Source organism: Denticeps clupeoides, unplaced genomic scaffold (assembly GCF_900700375.1).
Source record: "Denticeps clupeoides unplaced genomic scaffold, fDenClu1.1, whole genome shotgun sequence".
NCBI classification, from domain to species: domain Eukaryota; kingdom Metazoa; phylum Chordata; class Actinopteri; order Clupeiformes; family Denticipitidae; genus Denticeps; species Denticeps clupeoides.
Window position 1 is genome coordinate 1 of NW_021629869.1, and position 14,112 is coordinate 14,112.

Genomic DNA, 14,112 nt, shown 5'->3' on the forward strand with positions numbered 1-14,112 from the left:
TTTTAAAGTCAAGATTTTCAATCAGATACTGCTTACGGCCATACCAGCCCAAGAACCGCCCGGTCTCGTCTGATCTCGGAAGCTAAGAAGGCTTGGGCCTGGTAGTACTTGGATGGGAGACCTCCTGGGAATACCAGGTGCTGTAGCTTTAAACTGTTGAAAAACTTTTAAATGAAGTTTTTTTGCATCGCTTTGTTAGTTTTTATCTAAAGTAAGTTAAGAGGTATTTTCACTCTGTGATAGGTTTTCAAGCCTAGGTTGTTTAAAGTCCAAGATTTTCAAGCATAGATTGCTTACCGCCATACCAGCCCAAGAACGCCCGGTCTCGTCTGATCTCGGAAGCTAAGAAGGCTTGGGCCTGGTTAGTACTTGGATGGGAGACCTCCTGGGAATACCAATGTGCTGTAAGCTTTAACTGTTGAAAAAACTTTTAAAATGAAGTTTTTTTGCATCGCTTTGTTAGTTTTTTATCTAAAGTAAGTTAAGAGGTATTTTCACTCTGTGATATGTTTTCAAGCCTAGGTTGTTTAAAGTCCAAGATTTTCAAGCAGAGATTGCTTACGGCCATACCAGCCCAAGAACGCCCGGTCTCGTCTGATCTCGGAAGCTAAGAAGGCTTGGGCCTGGTTAGTACTTGGATGGGAGACCTCCTGGGAATACCAGGTGCTGTAAGCTTTAACTGTTGAAAAACTTTTTAAAATGAAGTTTTTTTGCATCGCTTTGTTAGTTTTTTATCTAAAGTAAGTTAAGAGGTATTTTCACTCTGTGATATGTTTTCAAGCCTAGGTTGTTTAAAGTCCAAGATTTTCAAGCAGAGATTGCTTACGGCCATACCAGCCCAAGAACGCCCGGTCTCGTCTGATCTCGGAAGCTAAGAAGGCTTGGGCCTGGTTAGTACTTGGATGGGAGACCTCCTGGGAATACCAGGTGCTGTAAGCTTTAACTGTTGAAAAACTTTTTAAAATGAAGTTTTTTTTGCATCGCTTTGTTAGTTTTTATCTAAAGTAAGTTAGAGGTATTTTCACTCTGTGATATGTTTTCAAGCCTAGGTTGTTTAAAGTCCAAGATTTTCAGCAGAGATTGCTTACGGCCATACCAGCCCAAGAACGCCCGGTCTCGTCTGATCTCGGAAGCTAAAGAAGGCTTGGGCCTGTTAGTATTGGATGGGAGACCTCCTGGGAATACCAGGTGCTGTAAGCTTTAACTGTTGAAAAACTTTTTAAAATGAAGTTTTTTTTGCATCGCTTTGTTAGTTTTTATCTAAAGTAAGTTAAGAGGTATTTCACTCTGTGTAATGTTTTCAAGCCTAGGTTGTTTAAAGTCCAAGATTTTCAAGCAGAGATTGCTTACGGCCATACCAGCCCAAGAACGCCCGGTCTCGTCTGATCTCGGAAGCTAAGAAGGCTTGGGCCTGGTTAGTACTTGGATGGGAGACCTCCTGGGAATACCAGGTGCTGTAAGCTTTAACTGTTGAAAAACTTTTTAAAATGAAGTTTTTTTGCATCGCTTTGTTAGTTTTTTATCTAAAGTAAGTTAAGAGGTATTTTCACTCTGTGATATGTTTTCAAGCCTAGGTTGTTTAAAGTCCAAGATTTTCAAGCAGAGATTGCTTACGGCCATACCAGCCCAAGAACGCCCGGTCTCGTCTGATCTCGGAAGCTAAGAAGGCTTGGGCCTGGTTAGTACTTGGATGGGAGACCTCCTGGGAATACCAGGTGCTGTAAGCTTTAACTGTTGAAAAACTTTTTAAAATGAAGTTTTTTTGCATCGCTTTGTTAGTTTTTATCTAAAGTAAGTTAAGAGGTATTTTCACTCTGTGATATGTTTTCAAGCCTAGGTTGTTTAAAGTCCAAGATTTTCAAGCAGAGATTGCTTACGGCCATACCAGCCCAAGAACGCCCGGTCTCGTCTGATCTCGGAAGCTAAGAAGGCTTGGGCCTGGTTAGTACTTGGATGGGAGACCTCCTGGGAATACCAGGTGCTGTAAGCTTTAACTGTTGAAAAACTTTTTAAAATGAAGTTTTTTTGCATCGCTTTGTTAGTTTTTTATCTAAAGTAAGTTAAGAGGTATTTTCACTCTGTGATATGTTTTCAAGCCTAGGTTGTTTAAAGTCCAAGATTTTCAAGCAGAGATTGCTTACGGCCATACCAGCCCAAGAACGCCCGGTCTCGTCTGATCTCGGAAGCTAAGAAGGCTTGGGCCTGGTTAGTACTTGGATGGGAGACCTCCTGGGAATACCAGGTGCTGTAAGCTTTAACTGTTGAAAAACTTTTTAAAATGAAGTTTTTTTGCATCGCTTTGTTAGTTTTTTATCTAAAGTAAGTTAAGAGGTATTTTCACTCTGTGATATGTTTTCAAGCCTAGGTTGTTTAAAGTCCAAGATTTTCAAGCAGAGATTGCTTACGGCCATACCAGCCCAAGAACGCCCGGTCTCGTCTGATCTCGGAAGCTAAGAAGGCTTGGGCCTGGTTAGTACTTGGATGGGAGACCTCCTGGGAATACCAGGTGCTGTAAGCTTTAACTGTTGAAAAACTTTTTAAAATGAAGTTTTTTTGCATCGCTTTGTTAGTTTTTATCTAAAGTAAGTTAAGAGGTATTTTCACTCTGTGATATGTTTTCAAGCCTAGGTTGTTTAAAGTCCAAGATTTTCAAGCAGAGATTGCTTACGGCCATACCAGCCCAAGAACGCCCGGTCTCGTCTGATCTCGGAAGCTAAGAAGGCTTGGGCCTGGTTAGTACTTGGATGGGAGACCTCCTGGGAATACCAGGTGCTGTAAGCTTTAACTGTTGAAAAACTTTTTAAAATGAAGTTTTTTTGCATCGCTTTGTTAGTTTTTATCTAAAGTAAGTTAAGAGGTATTTTCACTCTGTGATATGTTTTCAAGCCTAGGTTGTTTAAAGTCCAAGATTTTCAAGCAGAGATTGCTTACGGCCATACCAGCCCAAGAACGCCCGGTCTCGTCTGATCTCGGAAGCTAAGAAGGCTTGGGCCTGGTTAGTACTTGGATGGGAGACCTCCTGGGAATACCAGGTGCTGTAAGCTTTAACTGTTGAAAAACTTTTTAAAATGAAGTTTTTTTGCATCGCTTTGTTAGTTTTTTATCTAAAGTAAGTTAAGAGGTATTTTCACTCTGTGATATGTTTTCAAGCCTAGGTTGTTTAAAGTCCAAGATTTTCAAGCAGAGATTGCTTACGGCCATACCAGCCCAAGAACGCCCGGTCTCGTCTGATCTCGGAAGCTAAGAAGGCTTGGGCCTGGTTAGTACTTGGATGGGAGACCTCCTGGGAATACCAGGTGCTGTAAGCTTTAACTGTTGAAAAACTTTTTAAAATGAAGTTTTTTTGCATCGCTTTGTTAGTTTTTTTCTAAAGTAAGTTAAGAGGTATTTTCACTCTGTGATATGTTTTCAAGCCTAGGTTGTTTAAAGTCCAAGATTTTCAAGCAGAGATTGCTTACGGCCATACCAGCCCAAGAACGCCCGGTCTCGTCTGATCTCGGAAGCTAAGAAGGCTTGGGCCTGGTTAGTACTTGGATGGGAGACCTCCTGGGAATACCAGGTGCTGTAAGCTTTAACTGTTGAAAAACTTTTTAAAATGAAGTTTTTTTGCATCGCTTTGTTAGTTTTTATCTAAAGTAAGTTAAGAGGTATTTTCACTCTGTGATATGTTTTCAAGCCTAGGTTGTTTAAAGTCCAAGATTTTCAAGCAGAGATTGCTTACGGCCATACCAGCCCAAGAACGCCCGGTCTCGTCTGATCTCGGAAGCTAAGAAGGCTTGGGCCTGGTTAGTACTTGGATGGGAGACCTCCTGGGAATACCAGGTGCTGTAAGCTTTAACTGTTGAAAAACTTTTTAAAATGAAGTTTTTTTGCATCGCTTTGTTAGTTTTTATCTAAAGTAAGTTAAGAGGTATTTTCACTCTGTGATATGTTTTCAAGCCTAGGTTGTTTAAAGTCCAAGATTTTCAAGCAGAGATTGCTTACGGCCATACCAGCCCAAGAACGCCCGGTCTCGTCTGATCTCGGAAGCTAAGAAGGCTTGGGCCTGGTTAGTACTTGGATGGGAGACCTCCTGGGAATACCAGGTGCTGTAAGCTTTAACTGTTGAAAAACTTTTTAAAATGAAGTTTTTTTGCATCGCTTTGTTAGTTTTTTTCTAAAGTAAGTTAAGAGGTATTTTCACTCTGTGATATGTTTTCAAGCCTAGGTTGTTTTAAAGTCCAAGATTTTCAAGCAGAGATTGCTTACGGCCATACAGCCCAAGAACGCCCGGTCTCGTCTGATCTCGGAAGCTAAGAAGGCTTGGGCCTGGTTAGTACTTGGATGGGAGACCTCCTGGGAATACCAGGTGCTGTAAGCTTTAACTGTTGAAAAAAATTTTAAAATGAATTTTTTTGCATCGCTTTGTTAGTTTTTATCTAAAGTAAGTTAAGAGGTATTTTCACTCTGTGATATGTTTTCATGCCTAGGTTGTTTAAAGTCCAAGATTTTCAAGCAGAGATTGCTTACGGCCATACCAGCCCAAGAACGCCCGGTCTCGTCTGATCTCGGAAGCTAAGAAGGCTTGGGCCTAATTAGTACTTGGATGGGAGACCTCCTGGAATACCAGGTGCTGTAAGCTTTAACTGTTGAAAAACTTTTTAAAATGAAGTTTTTTTGCATCGCTTTGTTAGTTTTATCTAAAGTAAGTTATGAGGGTATTTTCACTCTGTGATCTGTTTTCAAGCCTAGGTTGTTTAAAGTCCAAGTTTTTCAAGCAGAGATTGCTTTACGGCCATACCAGCCAAAGAACGCCCGGTCTCGTCTGATCTCGGAAGCTAAGGAAGGCTTGGGCCTGGTTAGTACTTGGATGGGAGACCTCCTGAGAATACCAGGTGCTGTAAGCTTTAACTGTTGAAAAACTTTTTAAATGAAGTTTTTTTTTGCATCGCTTTGTTAGTTTTTATCTAAAGTAAGTTAAGAGGTATTTTCACTCTGTGATATGTTTTCAAGCCTAGGTTGTTAAAGTCCAAGATTTTTCAAGCAGAGATTGCTTACGGCCATACCAGCCCAAGAAACGCCCGGTCTCGTCTGATCTCGGAAGCTAAGAAGGCTTGAGGCCTGGTTAGTAGCTTTGGATGGGAGACCTCCTGGGAATACCAGGTGTAAGCTTTAACTGTTGAAAAACTTTTTAAATGAAGTTTTTTTGCATCGCTTTGTTAGTTTTTATCTAAAGTAAGTTAAGAGGTATTTTCACTCTGTGATATGTTTTCAAGCCTAGGTTGTTTAAAGTCCAAGATTTTCAAGTAGAGATTGCTTACGGCCATACCAGCCCAAGAACGCCCGGGTCTCGTCTGATCTCGGAAGCTAAGAAGGCTTGGGCCTGGTTAGTACTTGGATGGGAGACCTCCTGGGAATACCAAGTGCTGTAAGCCTTAACTGTTGAAAAACTTTTAAAAATGAAGTTTTTTTTTGCATCGCTTTGTTAGTTTTTCATCTAAAGTAAGTTAAGAGGTATTTCACTCTGTGATATGTTTTCAAGCCTAGGTTGTTTAAAGTCCAAGATTTTCAAGCAGAGATTGCTTACGGCCATACCAGCCCAAGAACGCCCGGTCTCGTCTGATCTCGGAAGCTAAGAAGGCTTGGGCCTGGTTAGTACTTGGATGGGAGACCTCCTGGGAATACCAGGTGCTGTAAGCTTTAACTGTTGAAAAAACTTTTTAAAATGAAGTTTTTTTTGCATCGCTTTGTTAGTTTTTATCTAAAGTAAGTTAAGAAGTATTTTCACTCTGTGATATGTTTTCAAGCCTAGGTTGTTTAAAGTCCAAGATTTTCAAGCAGAGATTGCTTACGGCCATACCAGCCCAAGAACGCCCGGTCCCGTCTGATCTCGGAATCTAAGAAGGCTTGGAGCTGGTTAGTACTTGGATGGGAGACCTCCTGGTAATACCAGGTGCTATAAGCTTTAAACTGTTGAAAAACTTTTTAAATGAATTTTTTTTGCATCACTTTGTTAGTTTTTAATCTAAAGTAAGTTAAGAGGTTATTTTCACTCTGTGAATATGTTTTCAAGCCTAGGTTGTTTAAAGTCCAAGATTTTTCAGGCAGAGATTGCTTACGGCCCATACCAGCCCAATGAACGCCCGGTCTCGTCTGATCTCGGAAGCTAAGAAGGCTTGGGCCTGGTTAGTACTTGGATGGGAGACCTCCTGGGAATACCAGGTGCTGTAAGCTTTTAACTGTTGAAAAACTTTTTAAAATGAAGTTTTTTTTTGCATCGCTTTGTTAGTTTTTATCTAAAGTAAGTTAAGAGGTATTTTCACTCTGTGATATGTTTTCAAGCCTAGGTTGTTTTAAAGTCCAAGATTTTCAAGCAGAGATTGCTTACGGCCATACCAGCCGAGGAACGCCCGGTCTCGTCTGATCTCGGAAGCTAAGAAGGCTTGGGCCTGGTTAGTACTTGGATGGGAGACCTCCTGGGAATACCAGGTGCTGTAAGCTTTAACTGTTGAAAAACTTTTTAAAATGAAGTTTTTTTGCATCGCTTTGTTAGTTTTATCTAAGTAAGTTAAGAGGTATTTTCACTCTGTGAATATGTTTTCAAGCCCTAGGTTGTTTAAAGTCCAAGATTTTCAAGCAGAGATTGCTTACGGCCATACCAGCCCAAGAACGCCCGGTCTCGTCTGATCTCGGAAGCTAAGAAGGCTTGGGCCTAGTTAGTACTTGGATGGGAGACCTCCTGGGAATACCAGGTGCTGTAAGCTTTAACTGTTGAAAACTTTTTTAAAATGAAGTTTTTTTGCATCGCTTTGTTAGTTTTTATCTAAAGTAAGTTAAGAGGTATTTTCACTCTGTGATATGTTTTCAAGCCTAGGTTGTTTAAAGTCCAAGATTTTCAAGCAGAGATTGCTTACGGCCATACCAGCCCAAGAACGCCCGGTCTCGTCTGATCTCGGAAGCTAAGAAGGCCTTGGGCCTGGTTAGTACTTGGATGGGAGACCTCCTGAGAATACCAGGTGCTGTAAGCTTTAACTGTTGAAAAACATTTTTAAAATAAGTTTTTTTTGCATCGCTTTGTTAGTTTTTATCTAAAGTAAGTTAAGAGGTATTTTCACTCTGTGATGTTTTCAAGCCTAGGTTGTTTAAAGTCCAAGATTTGCAAGCAGAGATTGCTTACGGCCATACCAGCCCAAGAACGCCCGGTCTCGTCTGATCTCGGAAGCTAAGAAGGCTTGGGCCTGGTTAGTACTTGGATGGGAGACCTCCTGGGAATACCAGGTGCTGTAAGCTTAACTGTTGAAAAACTTTTTAAAATGAAGTTTTTTTTGCATCGCTTTGTTAGTTTTTATCTAAAGTAAGTTAAGATGTATTTTCACTCTGTGATATGTTTTCAAGCCTAGGTTGTTTAGAAGTCCAAGATTTTCAAGCAGAGATTGCTTACGGCCATACCAGCCAAGAACCGCCCGGTCTCGTCTGATCTCGGAAGCTAAGAAAGGCTGGGCCTGGTTAGTACTTGGATGGGAGACCTCCTGGGAATACCAGAGTGCTGTAAGCTTTAACTGTTGAAAAACTTTTAAAATGAAGTTTTTTGCATCGCTTTGTTAGTTTTTAATCTAAAGTAAGTTAAGAGGTATTTTCACTCTGTGATATGTTTTCAAGCCTAGGTTTCTTTAAAGTCCAAGATTTTCAAGCAGAGATTGCTTACGGCCATACCAGCCCAAGAACGCCGGTCTCGTCTGAACTCGGAAGCTAAGAAGGCTTGGGCCTGGTTAGTACTTGGATGGGAGACCTCCTGGGATACCAGGTGCTGTAAGCTTTAACTGTTGAAAAACTTATTAAAATGAAGTTTTTTTGCATCGCTTTGTTAGTTTTTATCTAAAGTAAGTTAAGAGGTATTTTCACTCTGTGATATGTTTTCAAGCCTAGGTTGTTTAAAGTCCAAGATTTTCAAGCAGAGATTGCTTACGGCCATACCAAGCCCAAGAACGCCCGGTCTCGTCTGATCTCGGAAGCTAAGAAGGCTTGGGCCTGGTTAGTACTTGGATGGGAGACCTCCTGGGAATACCAGGTGCTGTAAGCTTTAACTGTTGAAAAACTTTTTAAAAATGAAGGTTTTTTTGCATCGCTTTGTTAGTTTTTATCTAAAGTAAGTTAAGAGGTATTTTCACTCTGTGATATGTTTTCAAGCCTAGGTTGTTTAAAGTCCAAGATTTTCAAGCAGAGATTGCTTACGGCCATACAGCCCAAGAACGCCCGGTCTCGTCTGATCTCGGAAGCTAAGAAGGCTTGGGCCTAATTAGTACTTGGATGGGAGACCTCCTGGGAATACCAGGTGCTGTAAGCTTTAAACTGTGAAAAACTTTTTAAAATGAAGTTTTTTTGCATCGCTTTGTTAGTTTTTATCTAAAGTAAGTTAAGAGGTATTTGCACTCTGTGATATGTTTTCAAGCCTAGGTTGTTTAAAGTCCAAGTTTTTCAAGCAGAGATTGCTTACGGCCATACCAGCCAAAGAACGCCCGGTCTCGTCTGATCTCGGAAGCTAAGAAGGCTTGGGCCTGGTTAGTACTTGGATGGGAGACCTCCTGAGAATACCAGGTGCTGTAAGCTTTAACTGTTGAAAAACTTTTTAAATGAAGTTTTTTTTTGCATCGCTTTGTTAGTTTTTATCTAAAGTAAGTTAAGAGGTATTTTCACTCTGTGATATGTTTTCAAGCCTAGGTTGTTTAAAGTCCAAGATTTTCAAGCAGAGATTGCTTACGGCCATACCAGCCCAAGAACGCCCGGTCTCGTCTGATCTCGGAAGCTAAGAAGGCTTGAGCCTTGGTAGTGTTTTGGATGGGAGACCTCCTGGGTATTCCCAGGTGCTGTAAGCTTTAACTGTTGAAAAACTTTTTAAAATGAAGTTTTTTTTGCATCGCTTTGTTAGTTTTTATCTAAAGTAAGTTAAGAGGTATTTTCACTCTGTGATATGTTTTCAAGCCTAGGTTGTTTAAAGTCCAAGATTTTTTTCAAGCAGAGATTACTTACGGCCATACCAGCCCAAGAACGCCCGGTCTCGTCTGATCTCGGAAGCTAAGAAGGCTTGGGCCTGGTTAGTACTTGGATGGGAGACCTCCTGGGAATACCAGGTGCTTAACTGTTGAAAAACTTTTTAAAATGAAGTTTTTTTGCATCGCTTTGTTAATTTTTATCTAAGTAAGTTTAAGAGGTATTTTTCACTCTGTGATATGTTTTCAAGCCTAGGTTGTTTAAAGTCCAAGATTTTCAAGCAGAGATTACTTACGGCCATACAAGCCCAAGAACGCCCGGTCTCGTCTGATCTCGGAAGCTAAGAAGGCTTGGGCCTGGTTAGTACTTGGATGGGAGACCTACCTGGGAATACCAGGTGCTGTAAGCTTTAACTGTTGAAAAAACTTTTAAAATGAAATTTTTTTTTGCATCGCTTTGTTAGTTTTTATCTAAAGTAAGTTAAGAGGTATTTTCACTCTGTGATATGTTTTCAATGCCTAGGTTGTTTTAAAGTCCAAGATTTTCAAGCAGAGATTGCTTACGGCCATACCAGCCCAAGAACGCCCGGTCTCGTCTGATCTCGGAAGCTAAGAAGGCTTGGGCCTAGGTAGTACTTGGATGGGAGACCTCCTGGGAATACCAGGTGCTGTAAGCTTTAACTGTTGAAAAACTTTTTAAAATGAAGTTTTTTTGCATCGCTTTGTTAGTTTTTATCTAAAGTAAGTTAAGAGGTATTTTCACTCTGTGATATGTTTTCAAGCCTAGGTTGTTTAAAGTCCAAGATTTTCAAGCAGAGATTGCTTACGGCCATACCAGCCCAAAGAACGCCCGGTCTCGTCTGATCTCGGAAGCTAAGAAGGCTTGGGCCTGGTTAGTACTTGGATGGGAGACCTCCTGAGAATACCAGGTGCTGTAAGCTTTAACTGTTGAAAAACTTTTTTAAATGAAGTTTTTTTGCATCGCTTTGTTAGTTTTTATCTAAAGTAAGTTAAGAGGTATTTTCACTCTGTGATATGTTTTCAAGCCTAGGTTGTTTAAAGTCCAAGATTTTCAAGCAGAGATGCTTACGGCCATACCAGCCCAAGAACGCCCGGTCTCGTCTGATCTCGGAAGCTAAGAAGGCTTGAGCCTGGTTAGTGCTTGGATGGGAGACCTCCTGGGAATACCAGGTGGTAGCTTTAACTGTTGAAAAACTTTTTAAAATGAAGTTTTTTTGCATCGCTTTGTTAGTTTTTATCTAAAGTAAGTTAAGAGGTATTTTCACTCTGTGATATGTTTTCAAGCCTAGGTTGTTTAAGTCCAAGATTTTCAAGCAGAGAGTTGCTTACGGCCATACCAGCCCAAGAACGCCCGGTCTCGTCTAATCTCGGAAGCTAAGAAGGCTTGGGCCTGGTTAGTACTTGGATGGGAGACCTCCTGGGAATACCAGGTGCTGTAAGCTTTAACTGTTGAAAAACTTTTTAAAATGAAGTTTTTTTGCATCGCTTTGTTTAGTTTTTATCTAAAGTAAGTTAAGAGGTATTTTCACTCTGTGATATGTTTTCAAGCCTAGGTTGTTTAAAGTCCAAGATTTTCAAGCAGAGATTGCTTACGGCCATACCAGCCCAAGAACGCCGGTCTCGTCTAATCTCGGAAGCTAAGAAGGCTTGGGCCTGGTTAGTACTTGGATGGGAGACCTCCTGGGAATACCAGGTGCTGTAAGCTTTAACTGTTGAAAAACTTTTTAAAATGAAGTTTTTTTTGCATCGCTTTGTTAGTTTTTATCTAAAGTAAGTTAAGAGGTATTTTCACTCTGTGATATGTTTTCAAGCCTAGGTTGTTTAAAGTCCAAGATTTTCAAGCAGAGATTGCTTACGGCCATACCAGCCCAAGAACGCCCTGGTCTCGTCTGATCTCGGAAGCTAAGAAGGCTTGGGCCTAATTAGTACTTGGATGGGAGACCTCCTGGAATACCAGGTGCTGTAAGCTTTAACTGTTGAAAAACTTTTTAAAATGAAGTTTTTTTGCATCGCTTTGTTAGTTTTTATCTAAAGTAAGTTAAGAGGTATTTTCACTCTGTGATATGTTTTCAAGCCTAGGTTGTTTAAAGTCCAAGTTTTTCAAGCAGAGATTGCTTACGGCCATACCAGCCCAAAGAACGCCCGGTCTCGTCTGATCTCGGAAGCTAAGAAGGCTTGGGCCTGGTTAGTACTTGGATGGGAGACCTCCTGAGAATACCAGGTGCTGTAAGCTTTAACTGTTGAAAAACTTTTTAAAATGAAGTTTTTTTTGCATCGCTTTGTTAGTTTTTATCTAAAGTAAGTTAAGAGGTATTTTCACTCTGTGATATGTTTTCAAGCCTAGGTTGTTTAAAGTCCAAGATTTTCAAGCAGAGGTTGCTTACGGCCATGCCAGCCCAAGAACGCCGGTCTCGTCTGAACTCGGAAGCTAAGAAGGCTTGGGCCTGGTTAGTACTTGGATGGGAGACCTCCTGGGAATACCAGGTGCTGTAAGCTTTAACTGTTGAAAACTTTTTAAAATGAAGTTTTTTTTGCATCGCTTTGTTAGTTTTTATCTAAAGTAAGTTAAGAGGTATTTTCACTCTGTGATATGTTTTCAAGCCTAGGTTGTTTAAAGTCCAAGATTTTCAAGCAGAGATTGCTTACGGCCATACCAGCCAAGAACGCCCGGTCTCGTCTGATCTCGGAAGCTAAGAAGGCTTGAGCCTGGTTAGTGCTTGGATGAGAGACCTCCTGGGAATACCAGGTGCTGTAAGCTTTAACTGTTGAAAAACTTTTTAAAGTGATATTTTTTTGCATCGCTTTGTTAGTTTTTATCTAAAGTATGTTAAGAGGTATTTTCACTCTGTGATATGTTTTCAAGCCTAGGTTGTTTAAAGTCCAAGATTTTCAAGCAGAGATTGCTTACGGCCATATCCAGCCCAAGAACGCCCGGTCTCGTCTGATCTCGGAAGCTAAGAAGGCTTGGGCCTGGTTAGTACTTGGATGGGAGACCTCCTGGGAATACCAGGTGCTGTAAGCTTTAACTATTGAAAAACTTTTAAAATGAAGTTTTTTTTGCATCGCTTTGTTAGTTTTTATCTAAAGTAAGTTAAGAGGTATTTTCACTGTGTGATATGTTTTCAAGCCTAGGTTATTTAGAGTCCAAGATTTTCAAGCAGAGATTGCTTACGGCCATACCAGCCCAAGAACGCCGGTCTCGTCTGAACTCGGAAGCTAAGAAGGCTTCGGCCTGGTTAGTACTTGGATGGGAGACCTCCTGGGAATACCAGGTGCTGTAAGCTTTAACTGTTGAAAAACTTTTTAAAAATGAAGTTTTTTTGCATCGCTTTGTTAGTTTTTATCTAAAGTAAGTTAAGAGGTATTTTCACTCTGTGATATGTTTTCAAGCCTAGGTTGTTTAAAGTCCAAGATTTTCAAGCAGAGATTGCTTACGGCCATACCAGCCCAAGAACGCCCGGTCTCGTCTGATCTCGGAAGCTAAGAAGGCTTGGGCCTGGTTAGTACTTGGATGGGAGACCTCCTAAGAATACCAGGTGCTGTAAGCTTAAACTGTTGAAAAACTTTTTAAAATAAAGTTTTTTTTGCATCGCTTTGTTAGTTTTTATCTAAAGTAAATTAAGAGGTATTTTCACTCTGTGATATGTTTTCAAGCCTAGGTTGTTTAAAGTCCAAGATTTTCAATCAGAGACTGCTTACGGCCATACCAGCCCAAGAACGCCCGGTCTCGTCTGATCTCGGAAGCTAAGAAGGCTTGGCCTGGTTAGTACTTGGATGGGAGACCTCCTGGGAATACCAGGTGCTTTAACTGTTGAAAAACTTTTTAAAATGAAGTTTTTTTGCATCGCTTTGTTAATTTTTTATCTAAAGTAAGTTAAGAGGTATTTTCACTCTGTGATATGTTTTCAAGCCTAGGTTGTTTAAAGTCCAAGATTTTCAAGCAGAGATTGCTTACGGCCACACCAGCCCAAGAACGCCCGGTCTCGTCTGATCTCGGACGCTAAGAAGGCTTGGGCCTGGTTACTACTTGGATGGGAGACCTACTGGGAATACCAGGTGCTGTAAGCTTTAACTGTTGAAAAACTTTTTAAAATAAAGTTTTTTTTCATCGCTTGTTAGTTTTTATCTAAAGTAAGTTAAGAGGTTTTTTCGCTCTGTGATATGTTTTCAAGCCTAGGTTGTTTAAAGTCCAAGATTTTCAAGCAGAGATTGCTTACGGCCATACCAGCCCAAGAACGCCCCGGTCTCGTCTGATCTCGGAAGCTAAGAAGGCTTGGGCCTAGTTAGTACTTGGATGGGAGACCTCCTGGGATACCAGGTGCTTTAACTGTTGAAAAATTTTTTAAAATGAAGTTTTTTTTCATCGCTTTGTTAGTTTTTATCTAAAGTAAGTTAAGAGGTATTTTCACTCTGTGATATGTTTTCAAGCCTAGGTTGTTTAAAGTCCAAGATTTTCAATCAGAGCAGATGCTTACGGCCATACCAGCCCAAGAACGCCTGGTCTCGTCTGATCTCGGAAGCTAAGAAGGCTTGGGCCTGGTTAGTCTTGGATGGGAGACCTCCTAGAATACGCAGGTGCTGTAAGCTTTAACTGTTGAAAAACTTTTTTAAAATGAAGTTTTTTTTGCATCGCTTTGTTAGTTTTTATCTAAGTAAGTTAAGAGGTATTTTCACTCTGTGATATGTTTTCAAGCCTAGGTTGTTTAAAGTCCAAGATTTTCAAGCAGAGATTGCTTACAGCCATACCAGCCCAAGAACGCCCGGTCTCGTCTGATCTCGGAAGCTAAGAAGGCTTGGGCCTGTTAGTACTTGGATGGGAGACCTCCTGGGATACCAGGTGCTTTAACTGTTGAAAAAATTTTTAAAATGAAGTTTTTTTTCATCGCTTTGTTAGTTTTTACCTAAAGTAAGTTAAGAGGTATTTTCACTCTGTGATATGTTTTCAAGCCTAGGTTGTTTAAAGTCCAAGATTTTCAAGCAGAGATTGCTTACGGCCATACCAGCCCAAGAACGCCCGGTCTCGTCTGATCTCGGAAGCTAAGAGGCTTGGGCCTGGTTAGTACTTGGATGGGAGACCTCCTGGGAATACCAGGTGCTCTAAGCTTTAACTGTTGAAAAACTTTTT

The 14,112-nt window shown here is 40.7% G+C and overlaps 31 non-coding genes and 22 pseudogenes across 31 annotated transcripts; all 53 read left to right on the forward strand.

Annotated features, from left to right (window-relative positions):
• Positions 1-30: 30 nt before the first annotated feature.
• Positions 31-149, forward strand: LOC114776150 (uncharacterized; annotated as a pseudogene).
• A 142-nt stretch (positions 150-291) lies between these two features.
• LOC114776144 (uncharacterized) lies at positions 292-411 on the forward strand (annotated as a pseudogene).
• Positions 412-556: 145 nt separating this feature from the next.
• LOC114776122 (5S ribosomal RNA) lies at positions 557-675 on the forward strand. The gene has a single exon (XR_003745366.1). It is a non-coding gene; the product is annotated as a 5S ribosomal RNA (ribosomal RNA).
• Positions 676-820: 145 nt separating this feature from the next.
• LOC114776187 (5S ribosomal RNA) lies at positions 821-939 on the forward strand. The gene has a single exon (XR_003745383.1). It is a non-coding gene; the product is annotated as a 5S ribosomal RNA (ribosomal RNA).
• A 143-nt stretch (positions 940-1,082) lies between these two features.
• On the forward strand, positions 1,083-1,200 carry LOC114776161 (uncharacterized; annotated as a pseudogene).
• Positions 1,201-1,344: 144 nt separating this feature from the next.
• Positions 1,345-1,463, forward strand: LOC114776198 (5S ribosomal RNA). Its single transcript, XR_003745394.1, has one exon. It is a non-coding gene; the product is annotated as a 5S ribosomal RNA (ribosomal RNA).
• A 145-nt stretch (positions 1,464-1,608) lies between these two features.
• Positions 1,609-1,727, forward strand: LOC114776210 (5S ribosomal RNA). Its single transcript, XR_003745405.1, has one exon. It is a non-coding gene; the product is annotated as a 5S ribosomal RNA (ribosomal RNA).
• A 144-nt stretch (positions 1,728-1,871) lies between these two features.
• Positions 1,872-1,990, forward strand: LOC114776222 (5S ribosomal RNA). Its single transcript, XR_003745416.1, has one exon. It is a non-coding gene; the product is annotated as a 5S ribosomal RNA (ribosomal RNA).
• Positions 1,991-2,135: 145 nt separating this feature from the next.
• Positions 2,136-2,254, forward strand: LOC114776128 (5S ribosomal RNA). The gene has a single exon (XR_003745372.1). It is a non-coding gene; the product is annotated as a 5S ribosomal RNA (ribosomal RNA).
• Positions 2,255-2,399: 145 nt separating this feature from the next.
• Positions 2,400-2,518, forward strand: LOC114776140 (5S ribosomal RNA). The gene has a single exon (XR_003745374.1). It is a non-coding gene; the product is annotated as a 5S ribosomal RNA (ribosomal RNA).
• A 144-nt stretch (positions 2,519-2,662) lies between these two features.
• LOC114776151 (5S ribosomal RNA) lies at positions 2,663-2,781 on the forward strand. The gene has a single exon (XR_003745375.1). It is a non-coding gene; the product is annotated as a 5S ribosomal RNA (ribosomal RNA).
• Positions 2,782-2,925: 144 nt separating this feature from the next.
• Positions 2,926-3,044, forward strand: LOC114776163 (5S ribosomal RNA). Its single transcript, XR_003745376.1, has one exon. It is a non-coding gene; the product is annotated as a 5S ribosomal RNA (ribosomal RNA).
• A 145-nt stretch (positions 3,045-3,189) lies between these two features.
• Positions 3,190-3,308, forward strand: LOC114776174 (5S ribosomal RNA). The gene has a single exon (XR_003745377.1). It is a non-coding gene; the product is annotated as a 5S ribosomal RNA (ribosomal RNA).
• Positions 3,309-3,452: 144 nt separating this feature from the next.
• Positions 3,453-3,571, forward strand: LOC114776181 (5S ribosomal RNA). The gene has a single exon (XR_003745378.1). It is a non-coding gene; the product is annotated as a 5S ribosomal RNA (ribosomal RNA).
• Positions 3,572-3,715: 144 nt separating this feature from the next.
• On the forward strand, positions 3,716-3,834 carry LOC114776182 (5S ribosomal RNA). Its single transcript, XR_003745379.1, has one exon. It is a non-coding gene; the product is annotated as a 5S ribosomal RNA (ribosomal RNA).
• Positions 3,835-3,978: 144 nt separating this feature from the next.
• On the forward strand, positions 3,979-4,097 carry LOC114776183 (5S ribosomal RNA). The gene has a single exon (XR_003745380.1). It is a non-coding gene; the product is annotated as a 5S ribosomal RNA (ribosomal RNA).
• A 145-nt stretch (positions 4,098-4,242) lies between these two features.
• On the forward strand, positions 4,243-4,360 carry LOC114776124 (5S ribosomal RNA). Its single transcript, XR_003745368.1, has one exon. It is a non-coding gene; the product is annotated as a 5S ribosomal RNA (ribosomal RNA).
• Positions 4,361-4,503: 143 nt separating this feature from the next.
• Positions 4,504-4,621, forward strand: LOC114776138 (uncharacterized; annotated as a pseudogene).
• Positions 4,622-4,766: 145 nt separating this feature from the next.
• Positions 4,767-4,886, forward strand: LOC114776137 (uncharacterized; annotated as a pseudogene).
• A 408-nt stretch (positions 4,887-5,294) lies between these two features.
• On the forward strand, positions 5,295-5,414 carry LOC114776227 (5S ribosomal RNA). The gene has a single exon (XR_003745421.1). It is a non-coding gene; the product is annotated as a 5S ribosomal RNA (ribosomal RNA).
• A 146-nt stretch (positions 5,415-5,560) lies between these two features.
• On the forward strand, positions 5,561-5,679 carry LOC114776185 (5S ribosomal RNA). Its single transcript, XR_003745381.1, has one exon. It is a non-coding gene; the product is annotated as a 5S ribosomal RNA (ribosomal RNA).
• Positions 5,680-5,825: 146 nt separating this feature from the next.
• On the forward strand, positions 5,826-5,944 carry LOC114776160 (uncharacterized; annotated as a pseudogene).
• Positions 5,945-6,092: 148 nt separating this feature from the next.
• LOC114776126 (5S ribosomal RNA) lies at positions 6,093-6,213 on the forward strand. Its single transcript, XR_003745370.1, has one exon. It is a non-coding gene; the product is annotated as a 5S ribosomal RNA (ribosomal RNA).
• A 148-nt stretch (positions 6,214-6,361) lies between these two features.
• Positions 6,362-6,480, forward strand: LOC114776194 (5S ribosomal RNA). Its single transcript, XR_003745390.1, has one exon. It is a non-coding gene; the product is annotated as a 5S ribosomal RNA (ribosomal RNA).
• A 144-nt stretch (positions 6,481-6,624) lies between these two features.
• Positions 6,625-6,743, forward strand: LOC114776203 (5S ribosomal RNA). Its single transcript, XR_003745398.1, has one exon. It is a non-coding gene; the product is annotated as a 5S ribosomal RNA (ribosomal RNA).
• Positions 6,744-6,887: 144 nt separating this feature from the next.
• LOC114776219 (5S ribosomal RNA) lies at positions 6,888-7,007 on the forward strand. Its single transcript, XR_003745413.1, has one exon. It is a non-coding gene; the product is annotated as a 5S ribosomal RNA (ribosomal RNA).
• A 143-nt stretch (positions 7,008-7,150) lies between these two features.
• LOC114776186 (5S ribosomal RNA) lies at positions 7,151-7,269 on the forward strand. Its single transcript, XR_003745382.1, has one exon. It is a non-coding gene; the product is annotated as a 5S ribosomal RNA (ribosomal RNA).
• A 145-nt stretch (positions 7,270-7,414) lies between these two features.
• Positions 7,415-7,534, forward strand: LOC114776153 (uncharacterized; annotated as a pseudogene).
• Positions 7,535-7,678: 144 nt separating this feature from the next.
• On the forward strand, positions 7,679-7,795 carry LOC114776136 (uncharacterized; annotated as a pseudogene).
• Positions 7,796-7,939: 144 nt separating this feature from the next.
• Positions 7,940-8,059, forward strand: LOC114776214 (5S ribosomal RNA). The gene has a single exon (XR_003745409.1). It is a non-coding gene; the product is annotated as a 5S ribosomal RNA (ribosomal RNA).
• Positions 8,060-8,205: 146 nt separating this feature from the next.
• On the forward strand, positions 8,206-8,323 carry LOC114776142 (uncharacterized; annotated as a pseudogene).
• A 144-nt stretch (positions 8,324-8,467) lies between these two features.
• On the forward strand, positions 8,468-8,586 carry LOC114776196 (5S ribosomal RNA). The gene has a single exon (XR_003745392.1). It is a non-coding gene; the product is annotated as a 5S ribosomal RNA (ribosomal RNA).
• A 145-nt stretch (positions 8,587-8,731) lies between these two features.
• Positions 8,732-8,852, forward strand: LOC114776179 (uncharacterized; annotated as a pseudogene).
• Positions 8,853-9,000: 148 nt separating this feature from the next.
• LOC114776147 (uncharacterized) lies at positions 9,001-9,118 on the forward strand (annotated as a pseudogene).
• Positions 9,119-9,256: 138 nt separating this feature from the next.
• On the forward strand, positions 9,257-9,376 carry LOC114776143 (uncharacterized; annotated as a pseudogene).
• Positions 9,377-9,524: 148 nt separating this feature from the next.
• Positions 9,525-9,643, forward strand: LOC114776199 (5S ribosomal RNA). The gene has a single exon (XR_003745395.1). It is a non-coding gene; the product is annotated as a 5S ribosomal RNA (ribosomal RNA).
• Positions 9,644-9,787: 144 nt separating this feature from the next.
• On the forward strand, positions 9,788-9,907 carry LOC114776204 (5S ribosomal RNA). The gene has a single exon (XR_003745399.1). It is a non-coding gene; the product is annotated as a 5S ribosomal RNA (ribosomal RNA).
• A 143-nt stretch (positions 9,908-10,050) lies between these two features.
• LOC114776176 (uncharacterized) lies at positions 10,051-10,166 on the forward strand (annotated as a pseudogene).
• A 144-nt stretch (positions 10,167-10,310) lies between these two features.
• Positions 10,311-10,429, forward strand: LOC114776213 (5S ribosomal RNA). Its single transcript, XR_003745408.1, has one exon. It is a non-coding gene; the product is annotated as a 5S ribosomal RNA (ribosomal RNA).
• A 145-nt stretch (positions 10,430-10,574) lies between these two features.
• LOC114776134 (uncharacterized) lies at positions 10,575-10,692 on the forward strand (annotated as a pseudogene).
• A 145-nt stretch (positions 10,693-10,837) lies between these two features.
• LOC114776156 (uncharacterized) lies at positions 10,838-10,956 on the forward strand (annotated as a pseudogene).
• A 144-nt stretch (positions 10,957-11,100) lies between these two features.
• On the forward strand, positions 11,101-11,220 carry LOC114776205 (5S ribosomal RNA). The gene has a single exon (XR_003745400.1). It is a non-coding gene; the product is annotated as a 5S ribosomal RNA (ribosomal RNA).
• Positions 11,221-11,365: 145 nt separating this feature from the next.
• On the forward strand, positions 11,366-11,483 carry LOC114776224 (5S ribosomal RNA). The gene has a single exon (XR_003745418.1). It is a non-coding gene; the product is annotated as a 5S ribosomal RNA (ribosomal RNA).
• Positions 11,484-11,627: 144 nt separating this feature from the next.
• On the forward strand, positions 11,628-11,745 carry LOC114776155 (uncharacterized; annotated as a pseudogene).
• A 144-nt stretch (positions 11,746-11,889) lies between these two features.
• LOC114776223 (5S ribosomal RNA) lies at positions 11,890-12,009 on the forward strand. Its single transcript, XR_003745417.1, has one exon. It is a non-coding gene; the product is annotated as a 5S ribosomal RNA (ribosomal RNA).
• Positions 12,010-12,153: 144 nt separating this feature from the next.
• LOC114776135 (uncharacterized) lies at positions 12,154-12,271 on the forward strand (annotated as a pseudogene).
• Positions 12,272-12,416: 145 nt separating this feature from the next.
• LOC114776201 (5S ribosomal RNA) lies at positions 12,417-12,535 on the forward strand. The gene has a single exon (XR_003745396.1). It is a non-coding gene; the product is annotated as a 5S ribosomal RNA (ribosomal RNA).
• A 145-nt stretch (positions 12,536-12,680) lies between these two features.
• LOC114776165 (uncharacterized) lies at positions 12,681-12,798 on the forward strand (annotated as a pseudogene).
• Positions 12,799-12,936: 138 nt separating this feature from the next.
• On the forward strand, positions 12,937-13,055 carry LOC114776133 (uncharacterized; annotated as a pseudogene).
• Positions 13,056-13,198: 143 nt separating this feature from the next.
• LOC114776173 (uncharacterized) lies at positions 13,199-13,317 on the forward strand (annotated as a pseudogene).
• Positions 13,318-13,456: 139 nt separating this feature from the next.
• Positions 13,457-13,574, forward strand: LOC114776166 (uncharacterized; annotated as a pseudogene).
• Positions 13,575-13,719: 145 nt separating this feature from the next.
• LOC114776170 (uncharacterized) lies at positions 13,720-13,836 on the forward strand (annotated as a pseudogene).
• A 137-nt stretch (positions 13,837-13,973) lies between these two features.
• On the forward strand, positions 13,974-14,091 carry LOC114776129 (5S ribosomal RNA). The gene has a single exon (XR_003745373.1). It is a non-coding gene; the product is annotated as a 5S ribosomal RNA (ribosomal RNA).
• Positions 14,092-14,112: the final 21 nt, after the last annotated feature.